The sequence below is a fragment of the Lathyrus oleraceus genome, chromosome 1, assembly GCF_024323335.1.
Source record: "Lathyrus oleraceus cultivar Zhongwan6 chromosome 1, CAAS_Psat_ZW6_1.0, whole genome shotgun sequence".
NCBI lineage: Eukaryota > Viridiplantae > Streptophyta > Magnoliopsida > Fabales > Fabaceae > Lathyrus > Lathyrus oleraceus.
The window spans coordinates 245,543,887-245,566,418 of record NC_066579.1 but is presented as its reverse complement, the minus strand read 5'-3'; positions in this window follow the sequence as shown (position 1 = coordinate 245,566,418).

Below are 22,532 nucleotides of genomic sequence, written 5' to 3'. Positions count from 1 at the left end.
CGACCGGGGCAACCCCCTACTCCCTTGTGTATGGAATGGAAGCAGTCCTACCTGTTGAAGTGGAGATCCCTTCTCTGAGGGTATTATTAGATGTCCAGCTGGACGAAGCCGAGTGGATTCGAACAAGGTTTAATGAGTTAAGCCTTATCGAAGAAAGACGGTTAGCAGCTGTGTGCCATGGGCAGTTATATCAGAGAAGGATGAAGCGAGCCTTTGATCAGAAAGTGCGTCCTCGGACATTTCAAACTGGAGATCTAGTTTTGAAGAGGATCCTCCCTCCCGGTACAGATAACAGGGGCAAGTGGACTCCTAATTACGAAGGTCCATATGTTGTGAAGAAGGTCTTCTCCGGTGGAGCCTTGATGCTTACAACTATGGACGGTGAAGATTTTCCTTCCCCTGTTAACTCAGACGTAGTCAAAAAATACTTCGCATAAATAGACCCGCTGGACAAAAAGAATAAAAGAGTCCAGGCAAAAAAGGGCATCCCGGCGAACCAAAAAACAGAAAGAAAAGGTTCGGGCAAAAATTAGGGATAAAATGAAAAAATTGTACACCCGGTAAGTCGAAAACCCGCAAGGGCGGCTTAGGCAAAAATGGGTATCCCGGTGGATTGAAAACCCGAAAGGGCGGTCCAGCCAAAAGAGGGATTAAAGCGAAGACTACAGTCTGAGTTGTCTGTACTTCATCGCGCTTCATCAGCTGCCATCTCGAAAGATGTGATCGGTCCAGTCAGTCTTCTCAGAAAGCAAGGAGTTGGGAGGAAACTGATGATCTATGGGTCATAACAGAGTTGGGAAACAGTGGATGCCGTGTTCACATTGCCATTAGGATAGTTTATTTTCCTTTTGTGCGCAATTACCTCTTTCTAGGAATTGCTTCCCAATGTACTTGCCTTTTCAGGCACATTTTCAATCAATAAAAGTCGTTATTCAGATAAATTGCTCTCCTATTTTTACTTTTACTGTTTTGTTTGCAAAAACGTCCGAATTTTTTATAAACATTGCATCTAAAAACATGAAGGCTAAACAATGACGTGCAGAAAGATTAAAACATTTGAAAATCATTTTGAATGTTGAGGACACTTGAGCATATCTTGTCCACGTATCCCCTGGGGCATCTGTTGTTCCGTTGTACAGGTCGTCACCTGTGAACATTCTTCCAGCAGTTCTGTCCCCAGACAGAGTCATTCTCCTAGTTATGGTTTGTTTAAATCTTCCCCAGCGAAGCAATCATTTCTCCAGCAGAGTTCATCCTACCAGTGGATTGGACAAGTTTCCATAGCAGGTCGATACCTGCATCCCCAGCTGGAATCTGTTCTACTGGTGATTTATGTGGGTCGTCCCCGACAGAGTAACAGATATTTCCCAAAGCAGAGCTTATTTTATCTGAGGTTTGTACGAACCTTTATCCCCAGAAAGTTACCCGGTTTATCTTCCCCAGCGGAGCAGTTATTTCCCCAAGTGGAGTTCCTGTGGTTTGATTGGGATATCCCCAGCGAGGCACTTGTGTCAGTAGCGAGTTGCTTCATTTACTCCCCAGCGAGTTGCCTTGTCTTCCCCTAGCGGATTTGTATTGTTGGTTCCCCAGCAGTTGCTTTGTTTCCCCCAGCGGAATTATCTTGAAGATTTCTCAGCACAGTCGTCCTGTGTATTTCCCCCGTGGAGTTCTCATCATATTGCATTGCATGTAGTAATCATTGCATCCTCAAAACTGCGTAGCATTTCCATTCCTTATGGAGCATTACGCCATAGAAAATTCAAACATATGCATTCATGTGTTCGAAACCACATCAGACTGTATCCCCGGCAGAGGCGGATCATCTTTATTCAACATCAGCACAGCACGTCAGCTACAGTTGCTTCGACAGCATTCAGAATTGACTATCCCCACAGAGGTTTATTTCCTCACCCGATGGTGACAGAAAGCTCATTACTCCCCAGTGAGAACCCCCAGCAAGTGATCAACCTTGCCTTGACATATCCCAGATGTTGTTCTTGTGATACCAGTAAGTGTCATGTCAGCATCCGCGTGTTTCATTCATTTTTGGTGTCGGTAAACGCCATTGTTTCGGTGTCGGTAAACATCGAGTCTCACCCAGTCATCGGTAAATGTCTGGTCATTTTTGGTGTCGGTAAACACCATTGTTTCGGTGTCGGTAAACATCGAGTTTCACCCAGTCATCGGTAAATGTCTGGTCATTTTTTGGTGTCGGTAAACGCCATTGTTTCGGTGTCGGTAAACATCGAGTCTCACCCAGTCATCGGTAAATGTCTGGTCATTTTTTTGATGTCGGTAAACATCATCTTTCGATGTCGGTAAACATCGAGTCTTTCCCTCAGTCATCGGTAAATGTCTGATAATTCTCCAGCTAGAAATCCCCAGTAGAGTCATCCGTAAATGTCCTATCTGGTTTCCAGTTGCGAATATTTGTTTGTATCTCCCCAATAAATTTCTCATCCCAGTCATCAGTAAATGTCTGGTCATTCTTTGGATGTCGGTAAACATCATCTTTCGATGTCGGTAAACATCGAGTCTCATCCCAGTCATCGGTAAATGTCTGGTCATTCTTTGTTCTCTTGTTAATAAAGTCAAAATCCCCAGAAGTCGTCGGTAAACGTCTTGTCTGGTTCCATCACAAAGATTTTGTTCTTCCCCAAGCGAAGATGCCATCGGTAAATGGCCCAATTTTATTCGATATCGGTAAATATCGAATTCCCAGTTGCAGCAGCCATCGGTAAATGGCCTTGTTAAAGTTGATATCGGTAAATATCAAGTTGCTTTGAAGCCACCATCGGTAAATGGTCTTGCTTCCTTTCTACATCAAATTATTTCCCAGCAGCCATCGGTAAATGGTCTTGCTGAAGTTGATATCGGTAAATATCAAATTTTAACCATCGGTAAATGGTTTTGCTTTTCTCAAGCTGTTTTCCCAACAGCCATCGGTAAATGGTTTTGCTGAAGTTGATATCGGTAAATATCAAGTTTCAAGTTTTAAACCATCGGTAAATGGTTTCGCTGTTCAGAAGTTGTTTTCCCAGCAGCCATCGGTAAATGGTCTCGCTGAAGTTGATATCGGTAAATATCAAGTTTCCAGTTTTTAACCATCGGTCAATGGTTTTGCTTTTCTGAAGTTGTCATGCAGTTGTCATCGGTAAATGACATGGTCCTTTTTTTTATATTATATCCAGTCGGTGCAAATTTCTACGGTTCTTTGGTATTCAATCCCTGTTTACCCTGAAAGTCTGACAGCCATTGCTATCATCCGTTCGGGTTCCCAGCTGATTGAATAGGGGCAGTTGTAGAACCTCAAATTTGCACCTATCATTGTACATACATTCTCATATTAGGTCATAACATAACATGGTCCACTGCATAGCATTGCATTGTCCCATTTGCCTCAAGTGCAAGCCAGTCAAGAAATTAGGTCAAACTGATCAGGAGATCAGTCAACCAAGCAAGCAAGTGAGTTTCTCAAGGAGCCAGGGCTCTAGGGTTGTTCCAACATGTTCACATGACTTGGGGATCCATTTGAAGTGATTAGGTCAAAGATTGGAGGCTCAGAGGTCATCAGTCCATGCACAATCAGTCAGAAACCCTAAAAAGTCAAACTTGGTCAACTGTGGTTGATTTTATGGTTTTGATGGATGGATTTGGTTTGAGAGAGCTTATTCATGTCCAAATAGTCCTCATATATCATGGCAAACAACATCATTGAAGAAATTGAAGCCAATCAGAAATTTCCAAAAATAGAAACTGGACCCGTAATTTTAACTGCTAAAAATGGAAACTTCTTGATCCCAAACTTACATCATGATACAAGCTTCAAATGAATTTTTTCCCAACATGAAAGTTGAAGATCTTGTTCTCCCATTTCCAAAAAGTCCAAGAACTCTCAATTCCCATGTATGGTTGGCAAGATATGATCAATTCATTTTCAAAAATTCTTGAACTTCAAAAGGCCATATCTCTCAAACCATTTGGCCAAATTTGGTGAGGTTTTTTCCAACAAGTCATATTTAACCTCCTCTTTCCAAAAATGTAACTTTCATGTACCAAAAATCTATGGATCAAAATGGCCCTTTTTGAACTTACATGTTTATTTTCAAGTGTAGTAAAAATTTGAGTTTTTGAATTAAGCATTTTTAAACCATTTGGCCAATTGGAACTTGTTTGAAATGATATTTGGAACTTGCCCAAAGCCCAAATTCGTGCAGAGCATGCACCTCCTTACCATTTGGATGAAAATTAGCAAAATGGCCAAATGCTTCATTTGAGCTAAACTTGATTAGCACTTCATTAGGAAAGATAAAACAGAAGTATATAACATCATTTTTCTGCCTTGCCAAAGCCCTAGCAGCCACAGAAAGAAGGGTTTTCTCTCACTCTCTCAAAACTTCATCTTTGGTCATTTTCAAAAATCTGCAAAAACCTCAAGAGATTTGGACCTTGCCATTGTTGCTTCACCATCCATACACCATTGTGAGCTGGTTTCAACCTTCAAACACCATCTGTAACCATCATTTTCGCGACTGCTTTGTCAAGGCATCATCAATGGCAAAGTGTGGTTGAAGTCATTTCAAGCTGTTTCAAGCTAAACCATCTTCACCAATCATCATTTGGAGGGGTACTGGACATCTGTTCGAGCTCATACTATCAAGACAACCACTGTTTCAACGTTTTCTTCAAAATCAAGTACCATTAGTTGCTTAGTTCTTTGAACTTGCTTTGCTTTGCTTTAATAGCAACTTGCTTTGAGGTATAATCTCTTTATCTTCATGTAGTCTGGAAGACCTGGCCTGTTACTTGGCCAGGCAACTGTCTGAAGTCCTCCTTAAGAGGCAATGTTTGTGTATGTTTAATTTGTCCTTGTACATAGTCAAAGACCTCCTAAGTGAAGAGGCAATTGGCAGAATCAAGGGATAAGCAACCTATCCCCTGCTATTCTGTGTGTCATCTGCTTTGCTCACACCACTGTGTTGATGCATTGCAGATACAAACCCAAGATCTTGTACAATTGTACAGTTGAGTCAGTTTCAAATGTGTAGAAGGGTTCCCACCTTCTGAACCCACACATTCTTGTCTTAAGCTCTCCCAGGCCAGGGATAGGAGCTGTGAAGTCTCATCTTCACTCACCTTTCATCTGCTTCACCTTAGCCCCTCAATGGCAAGGTTAAGAGCACCATTCACCCCATTCCAGAGGTTTGTTTGTTGAGGTAGATATGACCCCTCGACTAAAACCTAGCCTTGATGTTTGAGCCCCTTGTTGGTGTATTTATTTTATGTTGTATGTGCTTGTGTGGTGTGATTGTATCCCCTAGGTTTGTTAGACTCCGCGTAGTCTCGTTTGCATGTCAATTAAGGTAGCACGGTTCCTTCGTATAGGACTTCCTTTCTTGCTTGAGCTTTCCTAAAACACAAACAAACATTATCCCCTCTTAAGGATACGTTAACTCCTTCTACTACAGATGAGTAAGTCTCCCAAGGTCGAGCATCAGGTAGATTATGTAGTGACGTTGTCCACTTAAAAAACACAAACCAACGGTAATAGTTTAGCCGAACTACGGCAACTCTGATTCTCATGTCCAGATGAGATACGTAGGCACGAGATGCGATGTCTTGTCGAGTTTGACTAACCACTAACACTAATTCTTTTCTCTCGCCCTCGTTGCGATTGAGACCTCCCCTTTCTCTTGCCCTAGTTGCAATCGAGACCTTGCTTCCTGTGCAAGTTAGGTTAGGTGTGGCTTGCTTCCTGTGCAAGTCATGTTTAGGATAGGCTTGCTTCCTGTGCAAGTTAGCTAGAAACCTTAACTTAGGGACGACTTTGCATGACAACATCTAGGCTCGAGTCGTAGTCTCCCTAGTGTTGTGTCTCCCTCTGTTATCTGGTTAGGCTAGTCCTTTTTCCCTGCGTAGGGGAACTACATCGCCCTGATCTTCACACCAGATGAAGTATATAGGCAGGAGATTGAGCTGATCTCTCCGGGCGCCTTTTTGTTTTTCGCCCTTTTTTCTTTTTCGCCCTTTCGTTTTGTTTGTGTGAGTTGTTTCTCCTTTTCTGGTTGGAGTCCGACGTAAGTCCAGCGATTGGCAGTTGGTTTCCTGTGTTTGTTTTGGTTCGGATGCTGATGTAAGTCCAGTGATTGGCATTCGGACTCCATGTTTGCCTTTGCCTGTGTTTGTTTGAGTGCGTGTCAGCCGAGCTACGAATGCTCTGATTCTCCTTCGTCCAAGGAGATACGTATGCATAGGATGCGATATCCTAGCGAGCATGTGTCGTCTCCCCAGTCCGAACTACTTGGACTCTGATGTCTATGCTTGATAGACTAAGTAGGCCCAGGATGCGATATCCTGCCGAGTCGGTTTCAGTCAGTTTCTTGTGTCTCTTTCAGCCAGTGTGTGTGTGTGAGCAGTGTTTTAGCAACCATATTCCTTTCTAGTGTGCGTGGATCCCGTCGAGTACGACGGATGCGTAGGGGTGCTAATACCTTCCCTTCGCATAACCGACTCCCGAACCCATTCTCTTTGGTCGCGAGACCATGTTCTTTCCAGGTTTACTCTGAGCGTTTCCTTTCCCTCTTTTGGGATAAATAACGCACGGTGGCGGCTCTGTTGTTCTTGTTTTCCCGCCGGTTTTTCGCGTAACGCGACAGTACCCCACAAATAAAGTGGAATACCTAGCAAGCTACCTTTTCCGGGAGTATGTGAGTCCTTTCAAAATTCAGCAAATAGGTCAGAATACCAAACGGTGTGCAATCAAGAGTTGCACCAAACAAAGGAATCACAACAGTAATAGTATCAGGTAAACAATGCATGGTTATAATAAAACATGCCAGAGGAGCAAAGCCCAAACCCTATGGCATCCCTTACGGAAATTACATGGTTAAACATTCAAGATATTATTTTTGCACATTCAGATATACTTAAACCCACATGCAAAGCCTAAGATACGTTTAGAAATCATGTCACATGTAAATTGGGAACATAAAACGGTGGTGGTAATGCAAACCTGTTTGCAATTGAATTGCAATGTTGAATTGGCAGATCACTCTTAGAGTTGGTGTCGGATTGAGTTGGGCGGAGGTAACCTTTGTGCAGATGAGTTGCCCTCAGGGTTTCCTTTAGGGTTGCTCTGAATTCTCTTGGTTAGCCTCCAGGGTTTGCTCGGTTGCTTCTGTTAGGGTTTCCTTGCTAGGGTTGATGTCCTCTCCTCCCTGTCTTTTTTTCTGAATGAGGTCTTGGTATTTATAATAGTTTTTTTGTGACCTAATGGGCTCAGAATGAAGCCCAAAATTAACGGGCAAATTTTGGGGTATGACAGACACCATACCACTCTTCATAAGCTTTTGGACCTCTTACTTCAGTGGATAGCAATTTTCGATATCATGTCCGGGTGCACCCTGATGAAAAGCACATCGGAGCTCAGGTTTAAACCACCAGGGAAGTGGTTCTCGGATTTGCGGTGGGTTCCTCGGTTGAATTATGTTTTTAAGGACCAAAGACGGATACAACTCTGCATACGACATAGGAATTGGGTCAAAAGAGACCTTCTTCCTCTCAAAGTTCTGTTGATGCTGATTGTTGTTGGTATTGTTGTTGTTGTAGGTGTTCCTTCTTTGTTGCGGTTTTTGTTGTTGACGTTGATGTGGTTGTTGTTGAATTGGTGTTGCTTGTTGATTAGAAAATACCGGAATTACTGATGATATTGACGGGGTGGTGGATTTCTTCTTATCCGAGGCCTCCTCTGCCTCCCACTAGAAATTGCATTCGTCTCACTGTCCTTCTTCTTGTTGAAACTAATCACATACCTCTTGCTCGTCGACGCCTCATCTTTTGACAATCGTCCTACACGGACCCCTTCTTCAAGTCTCATCCCCATATTTACCATTTCGGCAAAATCACTGGGGGCACTGGCGATCATTCATTCATAATAAAATGAACTCAGGGTTTTCAAGACGATTTTTTTCGTCTCTTTCTCCTCCAAAGGAGGAGTGATCTGGGCAGCTAACTCCCTTTATCTCTGTGCGTACTCCTTAAATATCTCTTTATCTTTCTGAGACATGGACCTCAACTGGTCTTTATTCGGCGCCATGTCCACATTGTACTTATATTGCTTCACAAAAGCCTCTCCCAAGTCATTGAAAGTGCAGATGCTTGCACTATCCAACCCCATATACCAACGGAGTGCAGCACCAATCAACTTATCTTGGAAGTAGTGAATAAGCAATTGGTCATTATCTGTCTGAGTTGACATCTTGCGGGCATACATCACAAGATGACTGAGCGGACAAGAGTTCCCCTTATATTTTTCAAAGTCAACCACTTTGAATTTCACCAGGATCTTAACATTGGGTACCAAGCACAATTCAGCAGCACTCTTCCCAAACAGATCTCTACCTCTCAACGTTTTCAATTCCTTGCGCATCTCAAGAAATTGGTCTTTCATTTCGTCCATCTTCTCACAAACATCTGAACCCTCAGATGGCTCGGAATGATAGATGGTATCCTCTACGCGAGACAAAGTGTGCACAACTAGAGGTGGCACGGACATGACCGGGCTAGATGCCAACATAGAAGCAAAGGTAGGCGCAAAGCCTTCTGGCACAAAGTTGGGCGGCATTCCCCACGGGAATCCAGCAGGCAAGTTTGGTGCGAAGTGGGTGGTAGCAGCAGGCACGGTAGAGGTAACCATCTCTGAAGTAACAGTCCTCGCGGGAGGAGTTACAGGTGTTGGAGAAGCCTAACTTTGAGCAACAAGAACTGACTCCATCATGGCAGTCAGACGGGTGATCTCGTCCTTCAGCTCTCTGTTCTCTTGCTCTAGATGCTCCGTAATTTTCTGATGATTGGCCCTGGTGTTGTACCGGTGAGTCAGCTTGGCTAAAGCACAGAAGAAACACCAATCAGACACCTGACAAAAACCTGCTTCCAAGCAACGGAAGGTTGAGGCATACTAGAGGAAGATGAAACCTCTGGCTCTCTCTGTCTCTTTGTCACTCGGTCTTCAAGTAGCTCAATCAGTGCATCCCTGTCCTTAGACTCCAACTGCAACTCTTCATGCTTCTTGCTCAAAGCACGAAAAGGTTTTTCCCACATATCTTTCTCTTGCTTCATCTTGATGAGCGCGTCTTCCAACTCCTCTACATCTTGGTTAGGGAGAGTTAATGGCTCAACCACAACCATAGACATAGGTCTTTCACAAGGATAAGGCATCTTCAACTTCATAGCTCTCTTCTTCACCCAAAGAGTGTAAGCTTCCAAAGCTACACAATTCCACGGACCAAACTCGGATCTTCCTTTCCTATGCACATTATGCCAAACATGCACAATCCTCTGCTTCAAATGTCAGGGATCTTTACCCTCTTGATATAAAAGACCTTCTAACAACATGTTATTAGGTTTGTCTCTCAAGGGGAACCCAAGTTGACGGCGAGCCAAAGCAGAGTTGTAGTTAATTCCTCCTTGTGTACCAATGAGAGACACATTAGAGAATTCACCACAACTATCAATAATCTTCAAACTGCTTAAAGACGGATCATACCAAACTATATCATCATTAGTCAGAGACATAAGTCTCTGAGACCACCATAGACATTGTTTGTTCTCCACAAAAGTAGGCGTCTGAGGCAAGTGAGAAATAAACCACTTGTACAGAAGAGGAATGCAACAGACAATAGTTCCACCACCTTTAGAATTCCTTAGATGCAAAGAGAAATACATATCACCCAACAAAGTCGGCACAAGATTCCTAATCAAGAAAAGTCTAATGGCGTTAACATCAACAAAACCGTCAATGTTAGGGAACAAAGCTAATCCATAGATGAGCAACACAAAGATAACTTCAAAAGCGTCCATACTACCAGCTTGAGCAAAAGTGGTTGCTTCCTTGATGAGGAAAATAGATGGAAATCCAAATAACCCTCTTTTCTTCACCCAATGAGCCTCTATCTCAGACTTCTTCAAGTGAAGAGCTTCAGCAATAATACTAGATTGGGGAATCTACTCTAATCCACTAAAAGGCACTCTACTAGAAACAGGTATCCCCAATAGATAAGAATACTCCTCCAAGGTAGGCACAAGCTGAAAATCTGGGAAAGTGAAACAATGGTAGAGAGGATCATAGAACTGCACCAACACACTCAATAGTCCTTCAACCACATCAACATACAAAATGGACAGAAGCCTCTCATGACGTTGTTTGAAGTCCAAGGGATCTAATACAAAAGATGCTAGCTTCCTTAACTCTTTCAAGTCGGGACATCTGAAACTACACTTCTTAGTGTTCCTTCGTCCACAATCCATGGTCTGAAAATATTTGCAAATGATACCTTAGTTCCTTGAAATTTTCATGTGATGAATGTTATGATGCGCATGAATGCATGAATGCAACAATCACAAATAAGGGATCACACACAAGGCAAACAAAAGGTCAAGGGATGAATCAAGTCATTGTCAAGATCAATCATCCATTTTGGTGGATTATGGTTTACACCTTATCAACACCCAGGTTTCATTGATATTGACAAGACTTGATTGGATCAACCAAGAATCAAGGGTTTGTTGCAGGTCACGAGCATGGAGTCTGGGTAAGAGTCATCCCAAAGGAGTGAACTAAGGATAAAAACTTGTAGATCATGTTCTAAAAAGTTCTCAGAGTCTTAATTCCATCTATCAGATATTACAGGTTAATATAACTGACTCATCGACCCATAATATTCTCAAGAGAAACTCGTCTGAGTGTAGTATCGCGTAACAACTGTTATCAAGTCTACACCTGAACAGTTTCCGCACTATGTCCTAAATAGGCCAAGATGGGTTAAATGTTCTAAGGTCCCGGGCTTCTCAGACCCAATTAGAAATAGTAATGCCTAACCACAAATACTTGTGTGACATTTCCAAATCCAAAGGAGTCTCCACTGAGCAGATGGATCTCAAGCCAACTCGTTAAGGACTACTCCACACAAGTCGAACATGACTATACCATCCTCCTATCTTAATTGCACTCAAGTTCATGTTAGAACTTATCTCACCACTCAGAGATCACCAGGCACAACAAGCAGATTATATCACACATACATATATACAAACATCACATATATGCAAATATATTCACACAAAAAGTAGGCTAAACCCACTGAAGACTACTCCCCAGCAGAGTCACCACTTAATTTCTATAGCGGGAACTTCATGATCATCAAGTTATGGTTAAGCTAGAGATCAAATAACAAGAGTCACCACCGCGCTTTTATTGTTTCCAAGGGAAAAGGGAAAAAGTACGAACAAAACCCAAGAAGTAAGAAGTTTTCAAATAAAAACTAATAAAAGTTACAGATCACAGGTAAGGGGGTTGGTTACACAGAGGGAAGGTGTTAGCACCCAAAGTCTCCTAGGTACTCCTAGGGAGCCCTTTTTGTGTGCATGTGTATTTTGTACAAAGGGATGTTTGCAAACAAATAGAATGAGGGGATGAGAAAAGAGTTCATTAATTATATTTTTGTGTTTGACAAGACCTTCGGTCTTGTGCCTACATACCAACATAAAAATGAGGGATCAAAACCTCGTAGTTCGTGATACAAATTTCAAAATGGGTGCATTAATTTTTAACAAAATTTAGGTTTGAAAGGCACAAAGGCCAAAAAAATGGTTTGAATGAGTTAGTTCTTTTTTGGCTTTTTTGAAAGTTTAAGTCAAGCATAGTTAAGTTTATTTACAAGTTTGATTTAAGAAAATAAGTTTGAAAAGGCAATGGCATAAGGCCAAAGTCTCTATCTTTTTGTAAAAGATGGTCAAAGTTCATAACAAAAGTAGTTCACACAAAGAAGATTTTGAAAAATGAAGGGAGAGATTTTGAAATTAAAGAAATGGGGAGAAGATGAAGAGACTATCCTGTGTATAAAAATTAAAAGTTTAGAGTTGAAAAGATCTGACCAAATGGGTAGCAATCCAATAGACAAGTGTGTCAATAGAAACTCAGAATTCCCTTGGACTCTTAGAATGAAACAACATACAAATGCACAATTATATTAACTTGAGGAGCAAGGCATCAAATAAAGATGGCCTCATCCAAGCTTATCCATTTCATGATCTTCTTCAAGATGGCCCATGCAACAGATGAATTCCATAAGTCACAGGTTCAAAATAACAGCTACACCATGATCATGTTACAGATGAATCTTAGAGAGATCTTCAAAGATGTATCAGATGACATTCTTTGGAGAATACTCAACCCACTTATCACAAGCATGGATCTTTGAACCAAAACATCTTCCAAAGGAAGGAAAGATGGCCAAGTTTCCATACAATACCATGAAAGAGGGGAGACTTATAATATCACTAACTAGAATGCTTATGCCTTTTATGTCACAAATTTAGTGTTATGTTAAGCAATCGTAATTGGACTTATGTAGAAGTCACAACTATTTGAGGCCGGGCAATAGACTTTTGGTGTTAATGCATGTTGGAGACATAGTATTATGAACTATGCTCATGAAACATACCACACACAAAAAAATATGCAAAAGGTATGGTCTAATCTCATCCATACTCATGTCAATTTTTCAATCAACTAGCATTAGGACTTTGAGATGTCATAGGCCAAATGGAAATGAATGAATGAAGAAGGGGAATGAGATGAAGAGGGAAGGGGATGAATGAGATCACAAATTGGTCAAAGGATGACTTTTACCAAATTAATATCATTAATTCATTTTGGGAGATGGATTGTACATTCCATCAATCCCCTAAATCCAATGATATTAACTTGACAAAATCAAATCAACCTTGACCAAGGCCCAACAACAATAAGCAAACTCAAACAAGTCAATACAAATGGTCAACAAAATTAAATTGGCATTTATTCAATTAAAATTAATGAAATAGTGCATTTAAATCAAATATGTTTTGTCCAATTCCTAAAATCTCATCAAAACACAAAAGAAATGGCTATGAGATTTATCATAGGTCAAACAAGGTCAAAGGACCTTGGAGAAAAAAATTCATAATTTTTAGACACTTAAAAATATTTTTAAACAATTAAAAACAAATGCAAAATCAATTAATTCACGAAAAATATTAATAATGATCCAAAAAATAATTTTAATTCAGAATATGAAAGAGAAAAATATTTTTTTTTTGTGAAAGTCCCATATTTTTTGGATCAATATTGAATTTAATATGAATTATTGAAGAAAATATAATAAAAATGAAAATTCAGAAAATCTAAATTACGTGGACCATTAGATCTCCCTCATTAATTGAGGTGGCAGATCAGATGGTCCAAAGCGCGCTATCCACCATAAACCTTAGTCAGCGCGTGGAAAATATGGTATTCAAAACCAACGCTCGGGATTAGAACAAAACACATGGATCATGTGGTTCAGATGCTAGCCAAGTCATCGTCGGAGCCAGAGCTCCGGTCATCTTCTCCGGTGGACCTCACCGGACTGGTCCACCATGAACCATCACGATAATGAAAAACAAGGACATAATCTTGAATAAAAAATGGCACTGAACTCGAATCTGACCTCCATTCACTCCAATTCCAAATATATTGAGAGATATGTGGAATTGAAATTTGAGGTACATGAACTAAGTTGCTTCGATTTGACCTCAAAGCAACTCAATCTTCTTGCCTACATTGGTAGGACTTTAGACAACCAAAGAATCAATGGAATTGAGCAAGAATTTAAGAGAATCGAAGAGTTTAAAATTTCTAGAAAATACCTTCAATATAGGTCTGGATTCGATGGATCTTGATCTTGCTTGGACTCACTCCACTTGCTTGCAGGAGAAGGATTGAATGGTTAAAAAGCTATGGACTCCTGGAGAATTGAATTCCAAAACAGTGGAGATTCAAGCTCAAATTCAAAATATTTTTTCAGGCTTATCCTTTGAGAAGTGAGGGTTTGCAATGGGGGATCAAAGCTGGCGCCAATATGTCTCAAATTCTGAGCAATTTAAGCTCTATTTATAGCTGAATTAGTTGATAATTGCACACTCACTTTCACTTTCCAAATTTGTCAAATGGTGATGCAATGGTGCATGGGCGCACATAGGCCCATGAAATGATTGCTTGAGGTCCAAAAATGAATAACAAATGCTCTGAAGTAAGTTTGGATTGCAAGTAAAATGTACATTGGTGTTTGAAGCTTGATCCTTGCCAAGTGATGTCACTCTGTTTAAGCCATGTGTAGCTTGTGCATTTCATGTCCAAAATGAATGAATTTGAGCTCCTTGGAAAGGTAAGATCAAAAGGAACAACTTTCATGTTCAACAATTTTTCATTTGGAGCTTGGAACTTGGAGTAATTTGAGGTGGAAGTTTGGAAATTTTTGACATATCAAAAATTTTCTAAGTGTCAAGCCATCACATTGCTTAACTTTTTATATGAGCTTCAAATGAGAAAAGTGTATTCATGAAAGTTGTATCTCTCTCAAAAACCTTCAAAATGGTCACCAATTTCATGTAATTTGGATTTGAAATGATAGAGTTATGCAATTTTGAAGTTTGGAAAAATCACTTGATCAATGGTATAGGTCAAAAGTGACCTATAATGTAACCTCATATCACATGCTCAAAAAAGTTGAATTAACTCCCACTCCAAACATACAAGTTGAATTAGACACATTGAATTTGATTGTTCAACTTGTAAATCTTTCATCTCATAAAAATTGAGTAAGTTATGGCCTTGGGAAGTTGACTTTCAAATTAGGGTTTAGACAAAATGACTTATAATGTTTCAAAATAGAAAATGATTTTCCAAGCAAAACTAGCTATAGGTCTAAACATGAAAGTTGTTTAGAATGTCATTTAGAGTAATATTTATCTTGGGATCATTTTCATATGGTAAAAATTGTAGGAGATAGGGTCTAGGGAGACCCAGTTTTGATCAGATGAATTCATCTGGCCAACCACCATCAACCAACTTGCTAACCTTCAATTCTCTTGACTTTCTTGGCTCAAGATAGATCATATATGCATAAGATGATTAATTTTGAAGTGTACCTTGAGAAATTTGATCAATTGGTGAGGTAGCTTGTTGGAGAAGTTACTCAAGATACCCAATCAAACTAAGGTTTCCAAGGCAAATCACCCTCAAACTCTTGAAGGAAACTTGATCAATATAACATGTAGAGATCATTGGGACTCATATATGATGTTCATAACCATTATTGAATCAATTATTGGTTGTTCTCTTTGTTCATGAGGGTCTCAAACCCTAGATGTGATCTTGATGAATCAATGAGATCATGCCCTACCTACAAAAGAGTTAGGCAAATGCAAAGACATATTTTTGGTATTTTGATTAGTAAAATGATAAAATACGAGTATGATATAACCACAAAGTGCTTGGTAATCTCTCCCAAAACAAACCCAATGAAAAAGGGGTAAGGAGGATGCCAAGGTATGATCCCAATGCTAATGCTTATGATGAATTTGCATGAGGGATCTTAGGGTCAAAATTGGGGTCTTACACTACCCTTTGCATTACATGGATACTGGACCTCAATCCGCACTTCAATAGGGGAAACCCCATTCTCCTTAGTCTATGGGATAGAAGCATTTCTCCCAGTTAAAGTAGAGATACCCTCAATGAGAATCCTGATGGAGACCAAGATAGATGGAGTTGAATGGATCCAGAACAGTTATGATCAACTCGACCTCATTGATGAGAAGTGTATGTTCGCTCTATGTCATGGACAATTGTACCAGCAACAGCTTAAGAGAGAATTTGACAAGAAGGTCCATCCTCGAGAGTTCAAGGAAAGGGATCTTGTGCTCAAGAAGATCTTGCTCATACACAAAGATTCACATGGGAAGTGGACTCCTAACTATTAAGGCACATATGTTGTAAAGAAAGCATACTTTAGAGGTGCTCTGTTTTTTACAACTATGGATGGTGAAGAGCTCACTCACCTCATGAACTCTATTATAGTCGAAAGATAATATGCCTAATAAGAACTCGTTAAGTCGAAAACTTGAAAGGGAAACTTAGGCAAAAATGGGTATCCTGGTGGACTGAAAACCCGAAGGGATGGTCCATGCAAAAGTTAGGGATAAATAGAAAAAGCATATCTCGCAAAGTTGAAAATCTGTAAAGGTGGCTTAGGCAAAAAAGAGTATCCTGGTGGATTAAAAACCCAAAAGGGCAGTCTAGGAAAAAGTTAGGGACAAAAGGCAAAGACTCGTTACTGATCAACACAAAAGAGCCAAAGGAGGAAGATCAAATCAGTCGCTCCCTTCAGAAGTAAGGTTTTATGGAGTCATGGTTATTAGGGATAATAATGGTTGTTGTGGTACAATGTAAACCTTTTCCCATTTCCATTTTCAAATTTGTAACATTCTGTGGAGCTACACCATTAGTGTGTTAGCATTCTTAAATAAATAAAGGTTTGCCTATCCTTTGTTGTTTTTCTCTGATTTTTTTCTATGCAGAATTTCATTTATTTATTAATAATGAAATTTTGAACTTAAAAAGAATCTTTTACATATTGAGAAACACAATTTTGCTTTGACATGTGAGAATATTGAAAGGAAATATTTTATTTTCCATGGAAGTCTCAAGTTGCAAGACTTCTCTTGGATAAGCACAACAAAAATCTCCATGGAGTACAATCCATCAATCCTCCGAAAGGATCTCCTTTGTCAATTGTAACTGTCAAGCTTGATAGATCCTCCTTTGATGCATCTATCACCACCATTAGGTTGATTTATCGATGTTGAGGATTCAGAACCTCTATAAAGCCTCTATAAACTCAGTCTGCATAATGTCATCATTTACATATCATGATCATTCATATATCATGATAAAGCGTATTCAAATCATGCATAGCCCGAAGTGAACTTCTTGCTCATTTGCATTATCTCAGGTCTCATTGTTGATTATTATCCTTTGACCCCAAAGTCCAATTGTTATTGGTCCCCTATGAAATCCAGTTGTCACTGGCATTACTTGCAAATCCAATTGTTATTTGTATATCCAAAGTCTCGTTGTCACTTGCATTGTTTAAAATCCAATTGTTATTGGTACTCCCCGAAGTCCATTTGTCACTGACATGTTGTTCAAAGGCTAGTTGTTACTAGTATCTGTTTTCAAATCCAATTGTTATTGGTATATCCTCGAGTTCTAGTTGTCACTGATATTGCTTCAAAGTCCAGTTGTTATTGGCGTCTCTTTTAAATCCAGTTGTTATTGGAACCAGCTTTAAAACCCAGTTGTCACTAGTGTCATCCCAAAGTCCAATTGTTATTGGCACCCACTTTTGTAACCCAATTATTATTGGTATTCCAAGCCCAATTGTTATTGGCACAGTTTAAATTTCAGTTGTCACTGACACCCATTTATCAAACCCCAATTATTATTGGTAGCCAAAGTCTGGTTGCTACCAACATGCATCTTTTAAAATCCAGTTGTAACTTGTACCTTATTTTCAAAGTCCAATTGTCATTGGCATCCAAAGTCCAGTTGTGACTAGCACCATTTTCCAAGTCTAGTTTTTACCGTCTTTACTTTCAAATTCCAATTTTTATTGACACCTTTAAAAGTCCAATTACTATTGGCACAATTTTTAAAATCCAGTTGTCATTGGTACCCCAAGCCTAGTTGTCATTGGCATCACCTACAAAGTTTGGTTATTACCAATGTATGTCTTTAAGATATAGTTTTCACTGGTATTTCTTTAAAGTCTGGTTGTCACTAGCATCTATTTTTAAGTCCAATTGTAACTGACCTGTTGTTTTAAAATACAGTTGTCACTGGTATCTATCGCAACCTGAAAAATACAGTGCGCGAAAAAAACAACCGGCGAAAGAAAAAGACAGAAGAGTCGCCACCGTGCGTTATTCATCCCAAAGGAGGGAAAGGAAACGCTCGAAGTAAACCTGAAAAAGGAAAGGACAAGACGGGGTCTCGCAACCAAATCTTGGGTTCAGGAGTCGGTCATGCGAAGGGAAGGTATTAGCACCCCTACGTATCCATAGTACTCTACGGGATCCACTTTTGTGGTTTTCGTCTAAAGGGTGTGGGTTTACCTAATGTGTTTATTTACTAAAAAGGTTAAGAGAAATGACTCGCGCGGATGTCGCATCCACTGCATACGTATCTCATCTGAATATGAGAATCAGAGTCTTCGTAGCTCGGCTGACCTATGGGTTGGGGGATGTGTGCTCGCTAAGACATCGCGTCTTATGCCTACGTATCTCATCTGGAATGAGAATCAAAGCAAGCCGTAGTTCGGCTAACTACGGGGTTATGGAGTGGGTTTTGGATGAACGACGTTACTACGCAATCTACCGGATGCTCGACCTTTGGAGACTTACTCACCTATAGTAGAAGGAGTAAACGTGTGTTATGGAGAAGAAAAATCAATGAAGGGTTTGTTTGCATTGTAGGAACGCGCATGCAAAAGGATAATGAGGATAAGACCTCATAGCTCTTAACCCTGGATAAAGGAACCTGCATAAAATAAACACAAAAACATTGCCTCCTATCGAGGTCTTCCAGCTAGGAAAGCAGTAAAATGCGGGAAAAATGTAAAAGTACCACACGGATAAAGATCCGAAGTAACAGCAATTAAAGGAATGATAAACCCTGAGATCCTTCCAAGCTAACATCATCAAAGAAAGTGGGTCAGTACAGGTAATCGGAATGAACCTCCAGGGGGTATCCCACAAATAAAGTGGGAAACCACGCAAGTTATCCCTGCAAACGTCACGTGAGCCCTCACAAAAAAAAACTCAACAAACAGGTTAGAGAAACAAAATAGGGTAACCAAGAGTTGCCCCTAAATCAAAATGTAACCACATGAATAATTCCATCAAAATTCACAAAAAGCTCACAAAAAGCAATCAAGGGTAGGAGGCCTAAACCTCTTGTCAAACACATGCATCAAAATGGTATCAAATTCACCCATAATACCTCATACATTTAGAGCATTCAAATTAAAGGCATAAAGATGATGGATATATGGCAAACCTGATTGGAGAGCTTGATTGAAATTGAGTTGCACCCGTGAGGTTTACAAAACAATCTTTAGGGTTTATGTGAGGCAGAGGTGATTCTGTACAGTTGAGTTCCCTTCAGGGTTTGGAGGCTGCTCTGAACTCTGTTAGTTCTTCTCTCACTATCTTTTTCCTCAGGGTTTTGTTCCAAGGAAACCTCAGAGTATTTTGCTTCTCCCAGTGTAACTCCAAGTGTGTTTTCCTCTACTGAAACTTCAGTATTTATAGACTGATTTTCGTGGGTAGTGGGCTCAACTGAGGGAGACCCAAGTCCAAAAAAAAAATTGTTATATTTTATTTATTTATTTAATTAATTTTATTTATTTATTTATTTATAACTTTCTTTTTCTTTTTCTTTTCTTTTTTTTTTTCAGGAAAAATGAAGGGTAAATTTTGGGGTATTACAGCTGCCCCTATTCAATCAACTGGAGACCCGGAAAGAAGATGGCAGCTGCCCCTATTCAATCAACTGGAGACCCGGAAAGAAGATGACAATGCCTATCAGAATCGGCAAAGAGGTGGCCTTGAAAGAAGAATCCGTCTGGTACGGTGAGAGTCAGTCTGAATATTGAAAAAGAATGTTAAACTAGATACCAAAATAAATGGTAACACAGAAATAACCATGGCCTGAATGCCGCTCATCAGTCTCAATACTGGAAAGGACTTCGATCTGAACATCGGAAAATTGGCCTGAATGCCATAAGTCGCATCGACCTGAACGTCGGAAACTTCTTCGATCTGAACATCGGAAAGACTTGGCCTGAATGCCACTTCGATCTGAATATCGGGAAAACTGGCCTAAATGCCACTTCGATCTGAATATCGGAACACTGGCCTGAATGCCACAAGTCGCATCGACCTGACCGTCGGAAACTTCGATCTGAACATCGGAACACTGGCCTGAATGCCACTTCGGTCTGGATACCGGAAAACTGGCCTGAATGCCACTTCGGTCTGATACCGGAAAACTGGCATGAATGCCACTTCGGTCTGGATACCGAAAAACTGGCCTGAACGCCACTTCGGTCTGAATACCGGAAACTTCATGCCTGTCAGCATCGGCAGAAATAGGGAAAGATAATAGAGGCGGCGCATGGGCCAATGACACTTGTTGGGGATAACAAAGGTAAGTCATGAACAATCTTCAGTCTGAGTACTGGAAACAACTTCTAGCTTATCACTTGGGATACCGAGAATGTTTTATGCTTACATGCGTATGTTTGAATCTTTCAATGACGTAATGCTCCATGAAAATGGAAATGCTACACGATTTGGGAGGATGCAATGCAATATGATTCTACATGCAGGGAGCGAAATGCTGGGTAGAATGCCAAGCTGAGGCAAGGGGATCTACTGGGGAAATGATCACCATCTTCTGGACCCTGGCAAGGCTGTTGGAGATGCACAGCGCAAAGAATTCTGTGGGGAAATGACCCGCCACACGGTGTTCTAGCAATGACGAAATGCCGAGATTCAGACTGGGGAGAGAACGACACTGAAAACCTGCTGTTGGGGAAAGCGATAGTGGTTCTGGCAACCACGATCTGCGAGAGATGACTCAGCAGGGGAAGCAAACACTGATACGGTACCGAGGTTCTGCTTCAAGGAAAGAGACCATGGATCTGGAATTGGGATTATCGATCTGGCATCGAACTCTGAGGAGCAGCCGCTTCTGCTGGAGAGATACAGTCTGGCACTGTCAACTCCGCTGGGGATATATAGTCTGGCACTGTCAACTCTACTGGGGAGTGTATGTCCTGAAACAAACGCTTGGGGAAGTACAGTGGTGAGAACCTGCTGGGGATTGAAGAATCCAACACTCTGATCAGCTCTGCAGGGATAAGACACAGGATTCGTCTGTTGGCGACTTCACTGGGGAAGATATTCACGATCATCTGCAGGGGATTTTAAGGAAATGCCCCGAGGGTACCTGTTCTGAATAGGCGATCTGAAGCACTTAAAATTTACAGCAATTTTAAATGTTTATTAAGCATGTACCTGTAAAGCCCTTATGTGTCATGATGCAATGTTTATCAAAAATTCGGACGTCATTTTTGCAAACAAAACAGTAAAATGAAAACAGAGATATACTGAATAACATGATTTTATTGATTGAATGGCCTCTGAATAGGCATTTACATCAGGAAGCAATCCCTGGAAAGAGGTAATCGCACAAAAGATAAAAACAGAAATTAATCTAATGGCAATGTGAAATGGATTTCTATTGGGTTCCAATTCTGCTATGACTTGCTCGTCTTCAAGATCCTCCAGATGATCAGCCTTCTGAAAAGGTGATTGGACTGTTTCCTACCTTTCGAAAATTTCCAGTCATCGACATGAGATGAGATTCAGAACTAACTCAGAACGCAGTCATTCGCTTAATCCCTAACTTTTGCCTGGATTGCCCTTTTCGGGTTTTCAATCCACCGGGATACCCATTTTTGCCTAAGTTGCCTTTTCAGGTTTTCAACTTACCGGGTGTACGATCTTTTCATTTTTAATCCCTAATTTTTGCCCGAACCTTTTCATTTTCTTGGTTCGTCGGGATGCCCATTTTTGCCTGGACTATTCTTTTTACTGTCCAGCGGGTCTATTTTATGCGAAGTATTTTTTAACTGCGTCTGAGTTCACAGGGGAAGCGAAGTTTTCACCATCCATAGTTGCAAGCATTAAAGCCCCACCATCAAAAACCTTGGTGACAATATACGGTCCATCATAGTTAGGAGTCCACTTGCCCCTGTGATCTATCTGAGGAGGAAGGATCCTTTTCAACACTAAATCTCCGACTTAGAAACAACGAGGACGCACTTTCTGATCAAAGGCTCTCTTCATCCGACTCTGATACAACTGCCCATGACAAATGGCTGCCATTCACTTCTCTTCGATAAGACTCAACTCATTGAACCTTGTCCGAATCCATTCGGCTTCGTCTAACTTGACATCCAACAAGACTCTTAGAGAAGGAATCTCCACTTCAACATGTAGGACTGCTTCCATACCATACACCAGGGAGTAAGGGGTTGCCCCGGTCGATGTACGTACTGAAGTGCGGTACCCATGCAAGGCGAAAGGTAGCATCTCATGCCAATCTCTGTACGTAACGACCATCTTTTGCACAAACTTCTTTATGTTCTTATTTGCTGCCTCAACAACATCGTTCATCTTAGGACGATAAGGGGAAGAGTTGTGATGTTGAATGTTGAAGTTCTTGCAAAACTCCTTCATCATTTTGTTATTGAGGTTAGAACCATTATCAGTAATGCTTCTTTCAGGAATCCCATAACGACAAATGATTTCTTTCTTAATGAATCGGGTAACCACATGTCTGGTGACCTTCGCAAATGATGCTGCTTCAACCCACTCGGTGAAATAGTCGATGGCAACAAGGATGAAACAATGCCCATTGGAAGCAGTCGGCTCAATCTTTCCAATCATATCAATGCCCCACATAGAAAACGGCCACGGCGAAGTCATCACATTCAGAGGATTTGGAGGTACATGCACCTTATCAGCATAAATCTGGCATTTAT